Raw genomic sequence first — 19,785 nt, forward strand, 5'->3', positions numbered from 1 at the left:
ACCTAAATGCCCATCAATGACAAATTGGGTAAACAGAATGTGGTACATATACACCATAGAATACTAAGCAGCCATGAAAACAAACGAGTTCGTGTCTTTTGTGGGAACATGGATGGATCTGGACACTATTATCCTTAGCAAACAAACACAGAAACAGGAAACCAAATACCACATGTTCTCACTTATAAGTAGGACCTGAATGATGAGAACTATGAACACAAAGAAGGAAACAACAAAAACGGGGTTCTACTTGAGGGTGGAGGGTGGAAGGAGGGAAAGGAGCAGAAAAGATAACTATTGGGTACTGGGCTTAATACCTGGGTGACGAAATAGTATGTACAACCCCCCCCATGACACAGGTTTACCTATGTAACAAACCTTCACATGTACCCCCAAACCCAAAATAAAAGTTAAAAACAAATAACAAAAACATTTTAATGGTGCAAAAATCATAAACCAGCTTTTCAGAACTGCCCCACTTTCTTCATCCCCATACCGATGGACTTGACATTTCAGTGTAGCAACTGTTTTTGCTTCTCTGGGGGAGTTATATGTCTGTGTTACAGAAATCTGTTAAAAGACTATTAGTGTTAGTAAAAGTGAAGCACTTTGGCATCAATAATTTAGCCATTTAGGCTTTCAATATTGCTTGTAGAAAAATAGACTTGACCTTTGTCCAAGGACTGCTGATTCAGACTTTTTAATGACTTCTCATTTATTTCATTCCCAATGCAGTTCCATGACTATGCAATAACTTCAGCATCTCCAAAGCAGAATCTGTAAATTAGAGATGATTTCACAGAGAACTGAGATTTGCAAGGACCTACATGGTGATGATTCAGAGCAGGTCATAGAAAAACAATAAAAAGTTTTTCTACAACTTGTATACCCTTTTGTATAATTTGTTTCTAATTGGCCCCCTACAGCTATTTGAACATATGACCACAAATAATTTGACACTCTTCCCATTGAGAAGTGAGGTCTGTGTTTCTTTCCCTAGAATCTGAGTGGGTATGTGTCTGCTTTACCAGCAAAGTATGATGAAAGGATACTAGAAGCCTTCTGAGGTTAGGTCATAAAAGACCCCGCTGCTTCTTCCTTGTTCAAGGGGATGGCCCCTCTAGAGCACTCAGACTCCACTGAGACCACATGCTGTACAAAAGCCATGACTTGTGAAGAGGCTATATGCATGCTCTCTGGAAGATAGCTTCAGTTGAGCCCAACCTTTAAGTCATTCCACTACAGGCACCAGATGTGGAGAAGAGGCCAGCTGTGGGGCTAATTAGCAGCCAACACTCACAGCAGTAGGTTTACATGGTCATATGGTGTATTAGTCAGCTTTCACACCGCTATAAAGAAATACCTGAGACTGGGTAATTTATAAAGAAAAGAAGTTTAATTGACTCACAATTCCACATGGCTGGGGAGGCCTTAGGAAACTTACAATCATAGTGCAAGGTAAAGGGGAAGCAAGGACCTTCTTTACATGGCAGCAGGAGAGAGTGTGTGTCAGCACAGGAAAAACTACCATTATAAAATCATCAGACCTCATGAGAATTCACTCACTATCACGAAAACAGCATGGAGGAAACCGCCTCCCTAATACAGTCACTTCCCGCCAGGTCTCTCCCTAAACACCTGGGAATTTCAATTCAAGATAAGATTTGAGTGGGGACATAAAGCCTAACCATATCATATGGTCATAGTTTTTGCAAACTTTGCAAGAGTAAAATATTTCAGTTCAACTGGAAAAATAAAAATCTCTGTGTATTGTGTTCTGGTATTGTATTTAGGAATTTTTTTTTCTAAGGGAAAGCCCCCTAAATCTTCAAGGTAAATATTACAACCTCCTCTTGTTACTGTAGGTAGTCAGGCAGATGTGAGCAAGGCAAGAGAGGGCCCCTGCAACCAGGAACATCAGGCGACCATCAAGTGATGGTTGTTAACTTTTTCTCTAAAATAATAATTGGTTGTAGCCAACTCCAGGGAAAAGCAGTCTCCCAATAGACAGAAAAAAACTAAAACTGGTGGTTAGCAGCTTCCTGATAAGATCTTAGGAGTTCAGCAAGTGGGCTCAAATATGTGCATGAAGAGGCAAAATGGCAGAGTTTAACTAGTATATGACCTTCTAGGGATGTTTGACTGGCAAGGGAAGAACACCTCAAATGAGCATGTGTACAAGTCCAGTAAAGACACTGCACGTGGGGCCCTCTCAACTGCTGGCAGTCCACTGAGCATGCGGACAGCCCACCCCAAGGGAAGAATCATGGGAGAAGGAATGCAAGACCCTGGAAGCATGACAACATATGAAACCTTAAGTCAAAAGGTCAGACTATGCACCTGATCTCTCAAGTTGCCTGCTTGGCCCAATTCCAAGTGTACTTTACTTCCTTTTGTTTCTGCTCTAAAGCTTGTTAATAAACTTTGATTCCTGCTCTAAAACTTGCCTCCCTCTCCTACTCTGCCTTATGCCTCTTGGTTGAATTCTTCTGAGGAGACAAAAATTGAGGTTGCTGCAGACCCATATAGATTCACCGATTCACCAAAATTGTTCCTATAGGTAACAATTTTACATATAGGAAACAAACTCTAAGATCAGCAAATGGTGCTCCTAATTGAGCAGAAGTAAATAAGGGTAGGAACAGAGTTTCAAATACAATTTTTATTACCATAGAGTTTATTACCTTTATAGAATGCTGCCATTTAAAAAACAAATAGAGAAAATATGGAAACAACAAGTATCCATGAATGCTGTATGTAAATATTTGTGTGTATTTTTGTCAGGTTTGTTGAAATACTAATATTTAGGACTATTACATTTTCATTTTTGAGCCCTCAAGTTTTGGACATTTGATACTACAGTGAAAGGTTTAAAGAACTGCACAAAACTTAAAAGAAATCTTGAGGTAGTTGGCATAAACTTGAAGCTGGGTGGGCTGATTTTCAGGAGTGGTGGGATGAACTACAGGCAGATCTTAGCTAGTTTGACAGACTAGAAGTAGATTGCTTTAATTAGGTGAGAAAAGAAATGAAAGAGGCTGCCTGAGGCAAATTGGAGGTGGAGAATCGGGAGGAGATATAGGTAAAAGTACCTTATACCAGAAGTCTCCAACCCCTGAGCTGTGGACTGGTCCATGGCCTGTTAGGAACCAGGCCCCACAGCAGGAGGTGAGTGGTGATGGATGAATGAACATTACTGCCTGAGCTCCACCTCCTGTGAGATCAGTGGGGGCATTCGATTCTTATAGGAACACAAACCCTGTTATGAACTGTGCATGCCAGGGATCTAGGTTGTGTGTTCCTTATGAGAATCAAACTAATGCCTAATGATCTGAGGTGGGACAGTTTCATCCCAAAACCAACCCTCCCAACCTTCTGTGGAAAAACTGCCTCCCATAAAACTGGCCCCTGGTGCCATAAAGGTCGGGGACTGCTGCGCTACACAGCTAAAGACCTAGACCCAGCCTAGTGGTTGAGTCAACATAAATCTGAGGTGGAGGTAGGGGGTGAGAGTGAAGTAGCTACAGTCAAGGCAACATGAATACCCACATTCCTGCCTACCATACAATGCAGTTGATCATCTTCCTGAGGCACCTACCAATGCCCAGTGTCCTGCCCCAGATGGAGGAAGCTAGGGATGACCCAGGCACAGAGGCAGCAGCAGGGTCATTGTGGAGCAGCAGCCCAGGCCTTTTCTGAATGGGGCACAAATTTTCTGGTCCATGACGATCACACAAAGGAGATTTTTTGCAATCACACACAAAAAGCAGGGAGATTAAAATTGTGAGATGTCCCAGAGCCCTAACTCCTAACACCCCGCAAACATGTTTTTCAGACAGAAGGAGAATGATGGAATGTCTGAGAAACTGAAGAGTTCTTGTTTTTCTTGACTGACCCTACCTCCATGCCTGGAGAAATAGGGTCAGTTTCCTGAATCTTAACACAGCACCACATTTTTGCATTCTTCTCTCCAGAGGGGAGGATTGCATTGGTAACCCCTTGCTTTATCTCAGGGATCTTGAGAGACCGGAGAGTTTCACGGGCAATAATCCACCCCCAATTTTTTTGTAACTCTAGTTTTATCAGCTGCTCCTGAAGGGGACTCCATAGGGTCTCTCTGCTTCTTTCCGTCTCCTTAAGCCACATGTAAAAGCCTAGGAATTTGCCCAGAGTTTGGAGTAGATATTAATTCTGTGATAATCTCCACAGATTAGGATTTGACCAAGAGGTTAGTTGTGAAAAGGTTCCCAATAACCAGAGGGTAGTACTGTATTGTGCAGAATTTAGAGAGTGAAAATTCTTCCAAGCTTCAAGTCAGGGCTACAGGCAGAATGAAAATGCAAATTTCAGACTCCTAGCCCAGATCTGCCGAGTTTAATTAAAAATGCATTTATTATTGACTTGCCTTAAGGGAAAAGAGTACAATATATAATGTCTCTCTTTGCCAATTCAGATATCAAAGATATAAAAAGGCAACTCTGGGGAAAGCTTTAAAAATTAACAATGCTGAAATGAAGAATGTTTTTAGATATTTCCATGTGTGTTTTTGCACCAACCTGATATATGCTAAGTAACTGAAAGTCTCAGGAAGGCTCTGAAAGTGTTAGGATTGGAGATTAACTTAATACAATGTAGTAATAAGTAATATTCTCAAATAACTTTTATTTTAAAGGGTATTTGAAATGATCAATGCCAAATACATTGTCCTACTTTCTATAAGAATGGTTCAGTCAGAGCCACCACTAACCTACATAGTGGCTTTCTGGGAATTAGAAAATAATGTCCCCTGTGGGTGAAAGCAGCCCATGTGGCACTCAGCTGGTGACCGGCAGCAAAAGCTGGTTTCAGTTCCTCATTTGGCCTCAGTGCACTGTTGTGTAGCAATATGTAACAGCTCTGGTTAAGTTAAAGTAGGTTAGGAACTTACTCCTGTGTGGCTGAAACTTAGGTGTGAAGTCTCAAGAAATGTGTACAACTTGGTTTGTGAAGAACTCTCTTGGTTCTGCAGAAGGCTTCATCAATGCCAGCCTTGGACATATTACTTAATGACTGTATCTCTAGTCCTCAAATAATTTCTCACACTAACTTTCAAGAACTTTAAAAAAATATTTGTCCAAGTCCATAGAGGAGGAGAGTAAGGGCCAAGGCAGAGGCTTATAGTGTCCTGATCAGTTATTCATTTACCTCTCAACAAAGATTTCACAAAATGGAATTTGCATTATCTTGGGTAATTTACTTGCTTTCAAATACAGAAGAGACTCCCTTGAAAGAGGCTATCACATAGATTTTACATTTCAGAGGTGTTGCCTTTGTTAATGTGTTTTCAAAACAGGGGGGAAAATGCAATCCTCTCTCCATCTGGAACTTCAAGTAGAACATGAGAAACAGCTGAAAGCGTAGAGTAAAAATCAATGTTAAAAGTAATGTGAATGGATGGATAGCTGATATTTTAATAGTTCTTTGGGGGTATATTTTATCCCTATAAAATAATGCATAACCATGATAAAACATGCAAACAATACAAAATTTGTATGGTAACAAAGGAAACTCCCCTGCACCATTTCCCAAATCCTACTCCTCTCACCAGAGGAAAGCACTATTAAATGAATGAATGCTTCTAGATTTTTTTCTAAGAAATTACACATACGTATCTTTAGATACTATTTAAGGAAACATTTGTATTAAAGTAGAACATACATATACAAAAGTACACATATCATAATTTATAGCTCAATGAAGTGTTACAAAGTGACCACCAATATAATCATCACCCAGACCAAGAAACAGAACATTATCAGTACCTCAAAGACCCCCAAGTGTTTCCTTTCTATCTATATATAATTTTTATATATAAATGCAATAATAAGGTACACACTTTTGTGCCATTTACTTTTTCCACTTAAGATTTTTATGCCAAGAACATATATACTTGTTACACCACTGTATAATTTTCCTTATGGACTTAATATGAGTAATATTGCCTTATTAACAGATATTTAGTTTATTAAATTGATCTTGTATGAAATTTTAAGCTGAGAGTTTTCAATTCTTTATTTTACCAAAATAAAAATCATTCTTTTGAATCTTTATTTTTATCAAAAAAACTCCAACGTTGCTAACTGATAATTTTTCAAACATAAAATTGCAATAATCCACAGGTCAGTAAATTCCTTCCAGAAGCCATTCATGGCTTCCTCTGAGTAATCTTTATAAATACTTCTTAGTGACAAGACAAGCAGATTTTCTTGGTTCCTTGTCTCTCCCTCTCTCACAGGGGCAGGAATGTCTGGCCAGGGCATGAAGAAGGCTAACCCATGCTGCAGGTTGAGTCCTAGAGCCAGTACTGTCTGGCAAAAAAGATTCTGATTTGTAGCGTTTGCCAAACGCTGTGATATCTATACTCCCACCATGACTGATTTCAAGTGACCAACTTGAAGTCACTGAACATGGAGTTGGGAGAAGATGCAAACAATTAGCTCTTAAGAGCGGCTGCAAGATGCCTTCAACATGCCCCTGCCTGGGGTCCGGAGGGAAGAGAGCAAGTGTAATCACCTGATGGGTTCTTTCTGATCACTGCACAGACCAAATCAACTCACTGGGACTATGGTATTGCAATAGAGGAAGAGTTTAATTGACACAAGGACAGCGTGTGCTGGAGAACTGGAGTTATCACTGAGGTTTTCAAGGACAGTTGGTGAGCCAGAGAGTAGGGAATGGGTGCTGTTGATTAGTCGAGGATGTCATCTGAGAAATAGTCCTTCTGTGCTGGGTCCACCTCTGGCTGGGGCCACAGGACTGGTTGAATCATGAACCAGGAGTCCAGGTGGGGGTCAGCTGATCTTCAGAAATGTAAAAGTCTGAAAACACAACTCAAAAGGCCAATCTTAGGTTCTGCCATAGTGATGTTATCTACAGCAGTAATTGGGGAAGTTACAACTCTTGTTAATTCCAGAACAATGGCTGGTTATTTTGTCGTTTAACTATGCCTACATTTTAGCAGGCTCTTCTCCTAATCCTAACTTTGTGGCTTTTTATTAGTTTTACAAAGGTGGTTTAATTTTAGGAAGGACTATTAATATCCTTGCTTTAAGGTGAAACTATAAACTAAGTTTCTCCAAAAGTTAGTTTGGCCTATACCCCGGATTGACCAAGGACAGCTTGGAGGTTAGAAGCAAGATGGAGTCAATGATGTCAGACTATTCTTACTGTTGTAATTTTGCAAAGGTAGTTCACATGGAAAAGCAGGAAAAAGAGCCAAATGGACCATGAATGAGTGCTTGTTTAAAATAGAAAATAAAATAATAATAACAAAAGGAGCAGAATGGAGATCTGAAATAATTTTCAATGGTAAATTGAAATTTACCATTGTTTTGAACAGGAGTGGAGTGTCCAAGGAGTGCCTTTTTGTTCTAATCAGTCACATGATACAGGGTACATGAGTGCTTGAGCTGCCCACTCAACAGGTCAGTTTTAACTTTCTATCAATATAATAATCCTGGGTTACAGAGGAAATATGTATATTGTGGAATTTCCCTTCTTCATGCCTGTGACAATCAGCAGAGAAAAGAAATAACGCCACCCCCAACCCCACACACAAAACTGAAATTGAGACAAGGCAATTGAATAGAGTGTTTCTCCAAACTAACTGCCTTTAGTCGAGACAAATTTATTTTGTGCACACCATATACCAAGGGCTGTTCTTGGTGTTCAGGGAAACTGGTAATCAAGAAAGAGCAAGTTAATAGAAGAGAGACTTCAAAAGTAAAGCAAGTTTGGGAAGGGGAAGAATACTTGTTTAGTACTTTACCATTAAAATACGATGCTATCGGAAAAACCCTTCTAGACATTGGCTTAAGCAAAGACTTCATGACCAAGAACCTAAAAGCAAATGCAACAAAAACAAAGATAAATAGATGGGACTTAATTAAACTGAAAAGCTTCTGCACAGCAAAAGAAATAATCAGCAGAGTAAACAGACAACCCACAGAGTGGGAGAAAATCTTCACAAATTATGCATCCAACAAAGGACTAATCTCCAGAATTTACAAGGAACTCAAACAATTCAGCAAGAAAAAAACCAATAATCCCATCAAAAAGTGGACTAAGGACATGAATAGACAATTATCAAAAGAAGATATACAAATAGCTAACAAACGTATGAAAAAATGCTCAACATCACTAATTATCAGGGAAATTGAAATCAAAACCACAATGTGATACCATCTTACTCTTGCAAGAATGGGCATAATCAAAAAATAATAGATGTTGGCATGGATGTGGTGAAAAAGGAACATTTTTATACTACTAGTGGGAATGTAAACTAGTACAACCACTATTAAAAATAGTGTAGAGATTCCTTAAAGAACTAAAAGTAGAGCTACCATTTGATCCCGCAATCCCACTACTGGATATCCACCCAGAAGAAAAGAAGTCATTATACAAAAAAGATACTTGGACATGCATATCTATAGCAGCACAATCCAGAATTGCAAACATATAGAACCAGCCCAAAGGCCCATCAATTAATGAGTCGATAAAGAAAATGTTGTATATATATAATGTCCAGATTGTATGTGTGTATATACACATGCCATGGAATACTACACAGCCATAAAAATCAATGAAATAATAGCATTCACAGCAACCTGGATGGAACTAGAGACTCTTATTTTAAGTGAAGTAACTCAAGAATGGAATGGAAAACCAAGCATTGTATGTTCTCACTCATAAGTGGGAGCTAAGCTATGAGGACCCAAAGGCATAAAAATGATACAATGGACTTTGGGGACTCTGGGGAAAGGGTGGGAGGTGGGTGAGGGATAAAAGACTACACATTGGGTACGGTTTACACTGCTTTGGTGATGAGTGCCCCAAAATCTCAGAAATCACCACTAAATAACTTATCCATGTAACCAAACACTACCTGTTCCCCAAAAACCTATTGAAACAAATAACATGATGCTAGACTGAGTGAAGGAGCAATTGATGGCTAGTGTAGGGATTTAAAGCCTTCTAAGCAAGACATAAAATCCAGAAGCCAGGAAAGAACTGATACATTTGATTCATAGATAAAATTTCTAAGTTGAAAAAGTATACTGTCAACTAAGTGTAAAAAACAAACACACATGTTTCACATTGCAAGGGTCATTCTCCTGTTGATAGCTCTTACTAACTCTATTAGTTTTCTGTCACTGCCTGTATTCATTTGCCAGTGCTACCATAACAAATATCACAGACTAGGTGGTTCAAACAATGGAAGTTCGTTTTCTCACAGTTCTGGAGGCTAGAAGTCCAGGATCCAGGAACCAGTAGCGTTGATTTCTGGTGAGGCCTCTCTTCTTGTTTTGGAGATAGCTCCCTTCTTGCTGTTTCCTTACATGGCCTTTTCTCCAAAAATAGTCACTTTGGAGGTTAGAGATTTAATATGTGAATTCTGTAAGGATACAATTCAGTCTATAATGCTGCCATAAAAATTTCACAAACTTAGCAGCTTAAAACAACAAAATTTTTTTATCTCACAGTTCTGTGAGTCAGAAGTCTGGACTGGCTCATCCAGATTGGTTTCTCTGCTTGGGGTTTCACAAAGATGAAATCATGGCACTGTCTTGCTGGGCTGTTATCAAGAGGCGTTGGGAGGTATTTCCTAGCCCAGCCAGGTTGTTGATGAACCCAGTTCCTTGTAGTTATGGTCCACTGTTTCCTTGCTGGTTGTAATCTAGGGGCCACTCTTGGCTTCTACAGGTCTCTATCAGGTCCTTGCATGTGGACCCTCCACATTGGCACCAACAACAGTGCATCAAAGCATTCTCATACCTGGAATCTCTTTGATTTCTTGTTATATTTTTATGGTTTTAAGGGATCATGTGATTAGATTGGGCCCACCTATATGAAACAGGATTACCTCCCTATTTAAGGTCTGTAGCCTTAATCACATCTGCAAATTCCCTTTTGCTATGTAATATAAAATGCTCATAGCTTCCAGGGAGTAATACATGAGCAAGAACATACAATAGGGAGGCCCATTATTTAATTTACCATAATAGCATCTATATTAGAGCTTCAACAATGGTGAGCAAAGAACTTAATTTGTTCCCGACTTATGAGAATAGCTCTAGAATTTCCTCATTCAGCATAATGCTGGCTTTTGCCTTGAAATGTGTGCGTGTGTGTGTGTGTGTGTATCTGACTTCTCTGTATTAAAAATATTCATTTATTCCTATTTTCTATTTTTTTAAATCAGTAATGGATGTTCAACATCATCAAATGCCTTTTTGGCATTATTACACTTACTTTTTATGTAACTAACCTATTTGTCTCGTTTATTAAGTTTTCTTGTTTGTCATTGGAGTTAATCCTTTCTCCCTATGTTCTGGAACTATTTACTAGCTACACTAGTTATCTGTTGTTTAAGAATTTAAAAGAACTAATCTTTAAAACCACTAGGGCTTGGCACATTTTGAGGGAGAATTTCTTTGACAATTTTCCTAATTTTTTCCCTCTTTTTAGGTCTTTTTATATCAGTGCTTCCTTTGAAATAAAATTTTAAAAAATCTAGTCTGTTACTACAGTTTTTCATATTGAACATCTTTATACATACATTGAATGCACATGATATATATATATATATATATATATATATATATATATATCAGTATTTTAAGGTTTTAATGTGTCCAGTGGACTTTCTTCTTGCCCACTTTTTTTCTGGGTGAGATTGACAATACTACTACTCATACAGGGACAAAGTATGTCTACACTGTTTTACTGATTCATAGTAGAGAAACATGTCTCTCAAAATATGTTCATGGTAATGGAAATGAGATGTTAAAGCGATTTCATCAAGTTCTTGGTATTAATTTTTAACTTTCCCAAAAGGATGAAAATAAAGCTATATTTTCAAAATCTATCTTCAATTTTTCATTAGTATTCAATTCTAACAACTTATTCTTTAAGGTTATACATTTATAATACTTCTTTTTAAAAATGTTTAACTAATTTTTTTTTGAGCCAAAACCTCACCATGTGCTTGCCCAGGCTAGTCTTCAAATCAGGTGATCCTCCTGCCTTGGCCTCCCAAAGTGTTGGGATTACAGGAATGAACCACTGTGTCCAGCCTATAATATCACTTGATGAAAGACATAGATTCAAAACTAATTCACTACTTAGAATGGATCTTCTTTTGACCCAAAAGAAAATTCAAAACATCTTATCAAGTTTGGAAGGTATTTAGTATGATAACTTTTTGCAAATGTGCAGTATTCAGATCACTAACCTACTTCATGGTTACTTATTATTAAATTACGGAACATGTAACAATGGTCTGTAGAAACAATTCTTCCAAGCTTCTAGCTTTCATTTTTGCTCTTATGGTTTATCTCCAATTGAAAAATTGCATTTTTTGTCACATGGAAGTATTGAAATCGTAAACAATTCAGAAGATATTAGAAAAAAGAAAGTCCGGCTGTCTATTTTGCATCTTTAAAACATTGAGCCCAAATATAAAAGAAATTTTTCATATCTCAAACATTCTCAACAGTTTCTTCCCCTCGATAACCATGTATGTCATTGTGCAATAACATTTATGTTCAACAACCGTGGTAAATTTTTACATAATTCACAATTTTTACTGCATCAGTAAGCATACTGATTAGGTCAGCTGACATTTTTCACAGCAAGACTTTCTCAATGAAGGAAGCAATAGTTGATGTATATCCTAGCATAGCTTCTTAACCTACTTCATGGTTACTTATTATTAAATTACAGAACATGTAACAATGGTCTGTAGAAACAATTCTTCCAAGCTTCTAGCTTTCATTTTTGCTCTTATGTTTTATCTCCAATTGAAAAATTGCATTTTTTGTCACATGGAAGTATTAAAACTGTAAACAATTCAGAAGAAATTAGAAAAAAGAAAGTCTGGCTGTCTATTTTGCATCTTTAAAAAGTTGAGCCCAAAATATAAAGAGAAATTTTTCGGATCTCAAACATTCTCAATAGAGTTTCTTCCCTTCGATAACCATGTATGTCATTATGCAATAACATTTGTGATCAACAACCTTGGTAAATTTTTTCATAGTTCACAATTTTTACTGCATCAGTAAGCATACTGATTAGGTCAGCTGACATTTTTCACAGGAAGACTTTCTCAGTGAAGGGAGCAATATGTTGATGTATATCCTAGCATAGCCCCTTAACCTGGAATGTTTTCCTGTCATTGCAGCTGCATCACCAAATCATCCTCCTGTATAGAACTTACACTCCAAACCACATTTGTTGACAAAAAATAGACAATTAAAAGTGAAAATGATTACAAAAAGGAATAAGTTATAAAAGAAATAAATGCTTACATTTTTCTCATTTTTTGAATACATTAGGTTGCAGTTGATACGTCTTAAAATATCACAAGTTGTAATACACATTAATTTTCTTTTAGGCCATTTTTAGTAGAATTAATTATTCCATCCCTGATCAATAGTATTTTAAATAGTTTTTGGGGGGTTGACTAGTATATGTTCATTTCACCTACAAATAATAAGTGTGTCTTTTTAACATTTGTATTTCTCATTTCTTTCTCTTTCCTAATTGTATTGAGTACCACATCCAGAATAACATTAAACTAGAATTTTTCAGCACTAATGCCATTACGGGTCAGACAAGATTTGTTGTGGGTGCCAGGGAGGGCTGTTGTATGCACTGTAGAATATTTAGCAGTATCCCTGGTCTCCACTCAGTAGATACCAGTAGCAATATGACATGATCAAAACATGAGTTGGAAGTAAGTGAGAAAGCAAAGACAGAAGAATTAGAAAGTGAATATTGAAGGGTAAGAAATTGGTGAAGTATAATCCATTACTAAGCCACTTTGATATTATTTTTGAATTATGATATGTATTTACTTAGGTATCAGCTATGTAGCACAATTTCATCTATTAAAAATCTGCAGAGATAAAAACTATAGCAAAAACTATCAAAGTTGTTATTTCTGAGTGTTGAGTTCTTAGAAAGCTTTTAACTTTTAAAATATCTTTATATTTAGTTGAATTCATTTTTTGTAATTCAGCATATATATTTATAATAAAGTAATACCACTTAGAATATTAATATACATCATTTTGTAGGTTTCCCATAGTCATTTTCTAAATTTTTTGCAATATACTTGTATTATAATGAAAAACAAAGTTACTTTTAGAAAGGAAACTTTTTGGAGATGGACCTTGATAAAATAGCCCTGAGGAATGATTTTGGAAGTAAATTGTAGAACAGAGTTATTATCTCTGGAAGTATTGTTGGGTGACAAAAATCTGAAAATGTCCTAAATTGCCTTACAGCCAGTTTTATCTCATAGGAAACAGAGACAATAGATAGACTGTTTCCTATTATTAATACAGATTGGTGCTAGAACCAGCTACACAATTTTCAGAGCCCAGTGCAAAAGGAAATACTGGGCCGTTTGTTCAAAACTTATTAAGAATTTCACGATAGCAACAGCAGAGTATTAAAACTAAGTGGGTGGGGCCTTCTGAGCATAAGACTCTGTGCAACTGTGTAAGTAAGCCACATGCCCATAAAGCTAGTCCTTCCTATATAGGATCATTTGTTTATAAAAAAAGAATTGGTGGGACCTGGGAGAATGCATTCATTTTACAGTTCATGGTAGCCAATGAAAAGTATGCCATAGATTTTAGAGAGATGGTCGTTAAAAAAAATCAGAAAAAGTAAGTATGAATTCATAGCATGAATCTTAGGCCATAGAGAGACAGAGAGTTAGGAAGTTCTTGAAAACTTTAATTTTCATTTCAAAATTGCAAACAAGAAAACATAGGGCAGGTATATGAAAAAAAAAAAAAGCTGATTATACTGGCCTTCTCAGATGAGTTCAAATTTTAAAGAACTTGCATATGAGAGAAAAACAAGGGCATGAACCCAAAAGTGAGTGTCACAGGGTACTATAGTTGCACAGAACAAGACCAGGCTTATCAAAGTTCAGAATGATCTGAGTCTTGGGGAAAAGTTTCACACACACGTACACACACACACACACACACACACACACACACGTGGGCTCTTTGTAAGCTCTATTAGAACAAGAGCAAGGAAAGGATGTCAACCGGAAGTTAAAGAGTTATAGGCATAAAATGACAATGCCTGGATGGTAAAGTAGCAGGGATGCTTTTGCTCCTGTCTGACTAGCTAAATTGTGAGAGCGCTGGATAGTGGATAGGAGGTAGCCTGAGAAAAATTTTTGGATACATTTTCCAAAACTCTTTTCTATACTCTGTTCTTCACAACATATCAGTGACTTACACTGAGATAAACTTGTGAATTATATGAAAGTTTCTTGAAGCTGAGAGACAGCTAGTATTTTCAGTGACAGAACCATTATCTTACACAATCTTAATAACTAGAATCATAGGTCAAATTGGATAAGACGAGTAAGAATCAGTACAAAGTTCTAATGTTTGGTCAAAAAAAATCAACTGCAAAAATATAATACAAAAGAGATGTGACTTATCAACAAAGATTTAGATTTGTCCAACATCTATGTGATTAGGTTAATCATAGATGTATGCCATTGAATAACAAACGAGAGGACAGTGCTGTGGTCAGACCACACCTGAAGTCCTGGGTATAATTCTGAGGGCCACGATGGAAGACAGTGACACCTGTAAATTACAGCCACAAAGAAGAGGCTGAACATGTGACTAGACTAAGTCATGGTGTGTATATGGAGCAAGAGGAACTCTCATATCCTGCCTGGGGTGCAATCACTTTAGAAAATAGGTTGATCTTATCTTGTAAGGTTAAAGACATGCATACCCTATGAGACAACATTTCTGCTCCTAAGTGTATACCTTGGAGTAACAATTACTTGTTGGCACCAGGATACATGATCTGAAAGGTTCCTAGCAACGTTGTGCATAATAATACACCACTTGGAAAGTTCCCAAATGTGCCTCAACTGCAGAATGGATTTAAGAAACCTGTCATAATTCAGTAATAAAAACAAAATATAGCTGCACACATCAATATGCATGAATTTTATAAACAATATGTTGAGCAAAGGAATTAAGACACAGACATATGTGTGTATGTGTCCATTATACAAACCTAAAAAAAATACAGGCAAAACTAAACTAAAACATTTAGGGATATATAGTTATGTGAATAAACTAACAAAAGGAGGGGGAAAAAAAAGAAGCAAATAAGCAATTACCTCAAAAGTTACGATAGCATTTTGGCTGGGCGTGGTGGTTCATGCCTGTAATCCCAGCACTTTGGGAGGCCGAGGCGGGTGGATCACTAGAGGTCAGGAGTTCGAGACCAGCCTGGCCAACGTGGTGAAACCCCATCTCTACTAAAAATACAAAAAATTCAATGGACATGGTGCGGGCATCTGTAATCCCCACTCCCTGAGAGGCTAAAGCAGGAGAATTGCTTAAATCCGGGAGGCAGAGTTTGCAGTGGGCCAAGATCACGCCACTGCACTGCAGCCTGGGCGACAGAGACTACGTCACAAAAAAAAAGATAGTATTTTTTCTCTGGAGGTCTACAGGACGTGAATAAATTAGAGAATTTGAAGGTCCAGGCAATATTCTGCTTGCCATCTTGGGTAGTGTTTAGACAGGTGTTTATAATTACACATTATGCTAATCATTTATAGGACTGTACATTATATCTAATATTCACAAATTTGGAAAGGTTAAAAAAGATAAGGGCTTCACAGCTGTATGAAGATGTTAAAAAGTATCTCAAGGTGTAAAACCCAGAAAAGAGAAGACTCTCTGAGAGCCTGACAATTATCTTCGGTTATTTTGAAGGCTATTATGCTATAGTGGAAATTTTGTTTTTGTTTACGTCACACTTTTCTTTTCTCTGGGTTCTGATACCTGTTTTCCTGGAAATCACCCCTTCCACTTTTCCCTTCTCATTTCATTCACATGGTTGACAGCACCCACTTCAATATTGTGTGATCCCCTCCTCACCCAACTTTCCCTCTCCCTACCCCACATAGCCACCATGTATTAGTTGAGAGAATACCTGACTCTGATTAGGTCATGAGAGTTCATTCTCTATAAATTTACATTCAGGATTCAATAGGGCAACAACTAGAATTTATTGACTGAGCTTACAAGGTAAAATGTTTGACTATGTGACTATGTAGAAACAATTACAGTGATATTTTCTCATAAGGTACTTACTACCAGCTGCTTGAAGGTGTTTAAGTGTGGCCTGAACGTCTAAGAAAGAAATGCAAATGAACAGAATATAGGAATAGCTGTGCAAAAACAAACAGAAAAACTGTGAAACTTCCTAAACACACAATATGGATATATCATCTTTTTTTCCCACACATCCTCTTTTTTTTTTTTTTTTTTGAGACAGAGTCTCACTCTGTCGCCCAGGCTGGAGTGCAGTGGTGCGATCTCTGCTCACTGCAAGCTCTGCTTCCCAGGTTCACGCCATTCTCCTGCCTCAGCCTCCCAAATAGCTGGGACTACAGATGCCCGCCACCATGCCTGGCTAATTTTTTATATTTTTAGTAGAGACAGGGTTTCATCGTGTTAGCCAGGATGGTCTCGATCTCCTGACCTCGTGATCCGCCCGCCTTGGCCTCCCAAAGTGCTGGGATTACAGGTGTGAGCCACCGCGCCCGGCCTCCATACATCCTGTTTTACCATTAAATGCCTTTATTTAAACATAATTTTTCCCTAAATTTAAAGAATACCATTCATCTCTGCAAACTTCAGGAAATATGTCTGATATAAGATTAATTTGTACTCACATTTAGATTTTAAAATGTTACAATTATACTATGTTGTCTTTTATTGTTTAATCCCTCTCTATACATACGTGTGTGCGTATGTGTATAAAGATTAAACACACATATATGGACAGAGATTAAACAGAATACATATTTATATATGTATTACACACACATATTTATATTTTAATAAGCCTACATCATGCTTTGATCTCTATATTTTTATTTATTTCTTGAATTCAACTGTGTGAGCATGTTTGTCATTTCATCTGTTGTATCTTCAAACTTCCAGCACCTTTTTCTATCTTGTTGTACCTTTTAATTATTTCCTTAAGAAGGAAAAACATGATTTATAAACAGGGATAATGTGCTGACTTTAAATACCAGGATTATATTTTGTAAAACAAGAAACCAACATGGTAGAACTACCACTGACTAAACAACATTAATTGTTGATGACAGGTTTCCTTTGGTGGATGGGCACAGGAATTCTTCAGGTAAGAACTCTCATTAATCCAATGGAAAGACTGTGCTAAAATTTAGATTGTTACTCTAATGATAAAAAATTATTCCTATGTTGTATTCCATTATTTGAAAAAGGAAAGAGAGAAATATTAAGAGATGGGAGAAGTGTACATTATGTGTTATCCATTATTTAAAATAATCAAGCAGTTCTTTCAACTGAGGATGGAAACACAAGGGTACTTTTTATCATAAGACTTTTTTTTGTAGTTGTTATTTAGGGTTCAAGAGACGTATTTCTCCAATTTGACTTTTATTTATCTATTATTAGAAAATATCCACCAGAGTATTTCAATTTAGAGTAATAACTTTAATTCTAGTATTTTGCCTTCCAGCCATTATTATCAAATAGTATTTTTTAAAACACTCTTAAGATGGCTTGAAAATCCATAATTATTACATTATTCATCACAAATGAATTCCACAATTGCACAGACTGTTAACATTTTCCATTGAAATATATTTTTAAATTTCCTAGAATTATTATTTAATATCTGAAATAAAAAAATACTCAAGTAGAAAGAGAGGAAGAGACAATTTGTGTAATTTTGGCATTGGAAATCCATACAGTTCAAAATATTAGAGTACCAGTGATACACAGGTTCTCACCTGGCTCTCAATGATTCCTACTTGCTGACGTTTGTGCGGTATTCACTCGCTTGAATGTGCGCTGCACATATCAACTCATTTCTAATGACCAGAATATGGCAAAGTGACATGATATTACTTCTAAGATTAGGTTAGATAAAGACTTTGGCTTTCATCTTGTGCATACTCACTTTTTCTCTCTTGGATTGCTTATCTGAGAAAATCCATTTGTCATTTTGGGAGTCACCCCTGTGGAGAGGCCCAAAAATGAAGAACTGGAGCCTTCCAACAGCCATATTCATGAGCTTGAAAGTAGATCCCATCTCCAACCCAAGCTTTAGATGAGATTATTGCCCTAACTGATACCTTGACTGCAGCTACCTCATGAGGTACTTTGAGCCAGAGGCACACTGTTAATCTGTACCCATATTTTCAACTCATAGATACTGTGAGATGATCAATATTTGTTGTTGTAAACTACTAAATTTGGGATAATTTGTTATGCAGTGATAGATAGCTAATACATGTGTACCAGAAACACTGAAATATTAGGAGAAGGCATACAGTAGTCTCCCCTTATCCATGGGGGAATATGTTCCAAGAACCCAGTGGATGCCTAAAACCATGCAGAATAACAAACCCTAGCCAAAGAACACCAAGGTCACCTTTTCGGTTAAAGGAAGCACTTTATGGCTTCTTTAGCGTATTCGAATTTCCAGCATTACTACTCTTGTACTTTGGAGCCATTGTTAGCTAAAGAGTTACTTGAACACAGACTCTGCAATACTGAGATAGTCTGCCCGATAACTGAGATGGCTACTAAGTAACTAATAGGCCGGTAGCATCTACAGCATGGAGATGCTGAACAAAGGAATGATTCATGTCATACACATAATGGAGCAGGACAGTGCAAGATTTTATCATGATGCTCAGAAGAGTGCAAAATTTAAAACTTTAAAATTGTTTATTTGTGGAATTTTCCATTTAATATTTTTGGACCATAGTTGACTGCAGGTAGCTAAAACTGCAGAAAAGGAAACCATGGGTAATAGGAGACTATGGTTTTTAATAATATTCTATTTATGATCTCCCTACAAAAGTAAGGCAAAGGGCTGAGGGGCAGAAAATTGCCCACTCTGCTCCAGATGTCCACAGCCTAATCCATGGAATCTGTGAATATGATAATTTGCATGGTAAAAGGGACTTGGCAGATGTAATTTAGTTAAGGATCTCAACAGGGGAAGATTATCCTGGCTTGTCCAGTGGGCAATGTCATCACAATGGTCATTATAAAATTGAGACATGAGGGTCAGCATCAGAAAACAAGATGTGACAATGAAAGGAGAGCTTGAAGTAATGTGCTTTAAAGAGGAAGAAAAGGTTACGCATCAAGGAATGCAGAAGGCCTCTAAAAGCTGGAAAAAGCAAGGAAATGGATTTTCCTCTAGAACCTGCACATGGAATGCAACTCTGCTAACACCGTGATTTCATCCTGGTGAAACTGATGTTGGACTTTTACCTCTAGAATAGTATAAGAACAAGTTTGTATTCTTGTAAACTACTTAGTTTGTGGTAATTTGTTATGGCAACAATAGGAAACCAATAGAGTTTTTTGGTGAACATCTCACTTAATTGTATGTAATTATCTCTGTATATTATTGCATTGGAATCCACATTTTGCACTGGCAAAACTAAGGGTTTAAGACTGCAGATTTGCAGATTGTATAAAAAGTTAAAGTTCAAATGAGACTTTAAGAAATATCACTTCCCTCCCTCTTCTATCCCTAGTCCTGCAGCATCTCACAATTTCTCACTCCAGGACTCAAGGGGACACAGAAAAGAAAAAAAAGGCCTGCTGCGGTGGCTTACACTAGTAATCCCACACTTTGGAGTCTGAGGCAGGTGGATCCCTT

The 19,785-nt window shown here is 37.3% G+C and overlaps 2 long non-coding RNA genes across 3 annotated transcripts in view; both read right to left on the reverse strand.

Annotated features, from left to right (window-relative positions):
- The window catches only part of LOC129059374 (uncharacterized), a 125,076-nt gene that overhangs the window by 35,496 nt on the left and 69,795 nt on the right, over positions 1-19,785 (reverse strand). The gene's annotated exons all lie outside the window — the stretch shown is intronic.
- On the reverse strand, positions 6,612-9,428 carry LOC129059375 (uncharacterized). The gene is made up of 3 exons (XR_008525214.1): positions 9,273-9,428; positions 7,808-7,878; positions 6,612-6,857 (listed from the first exon to the last, which is right to left on the reverse strand). It is a non-coding gene; the product is annotated as an uncharacterized LOC129059375 (long non-coding RNA).

Source organism: Pongo abelii, chromosome 4 (assembly GCF_028885655.2).
Source record: "Pongo abelii isolate AG06213 chromosome 4, NHGRI_mPonAbe1-v2.0_pri, whole genome shotgun sequence".
Classification (NCBI taxonomy): domain Eukaryota; kingdom Metazoa; phylum Chordata; class Mammalia; order Primates; family Hominidae; genus Pongo; species Pongo abelii.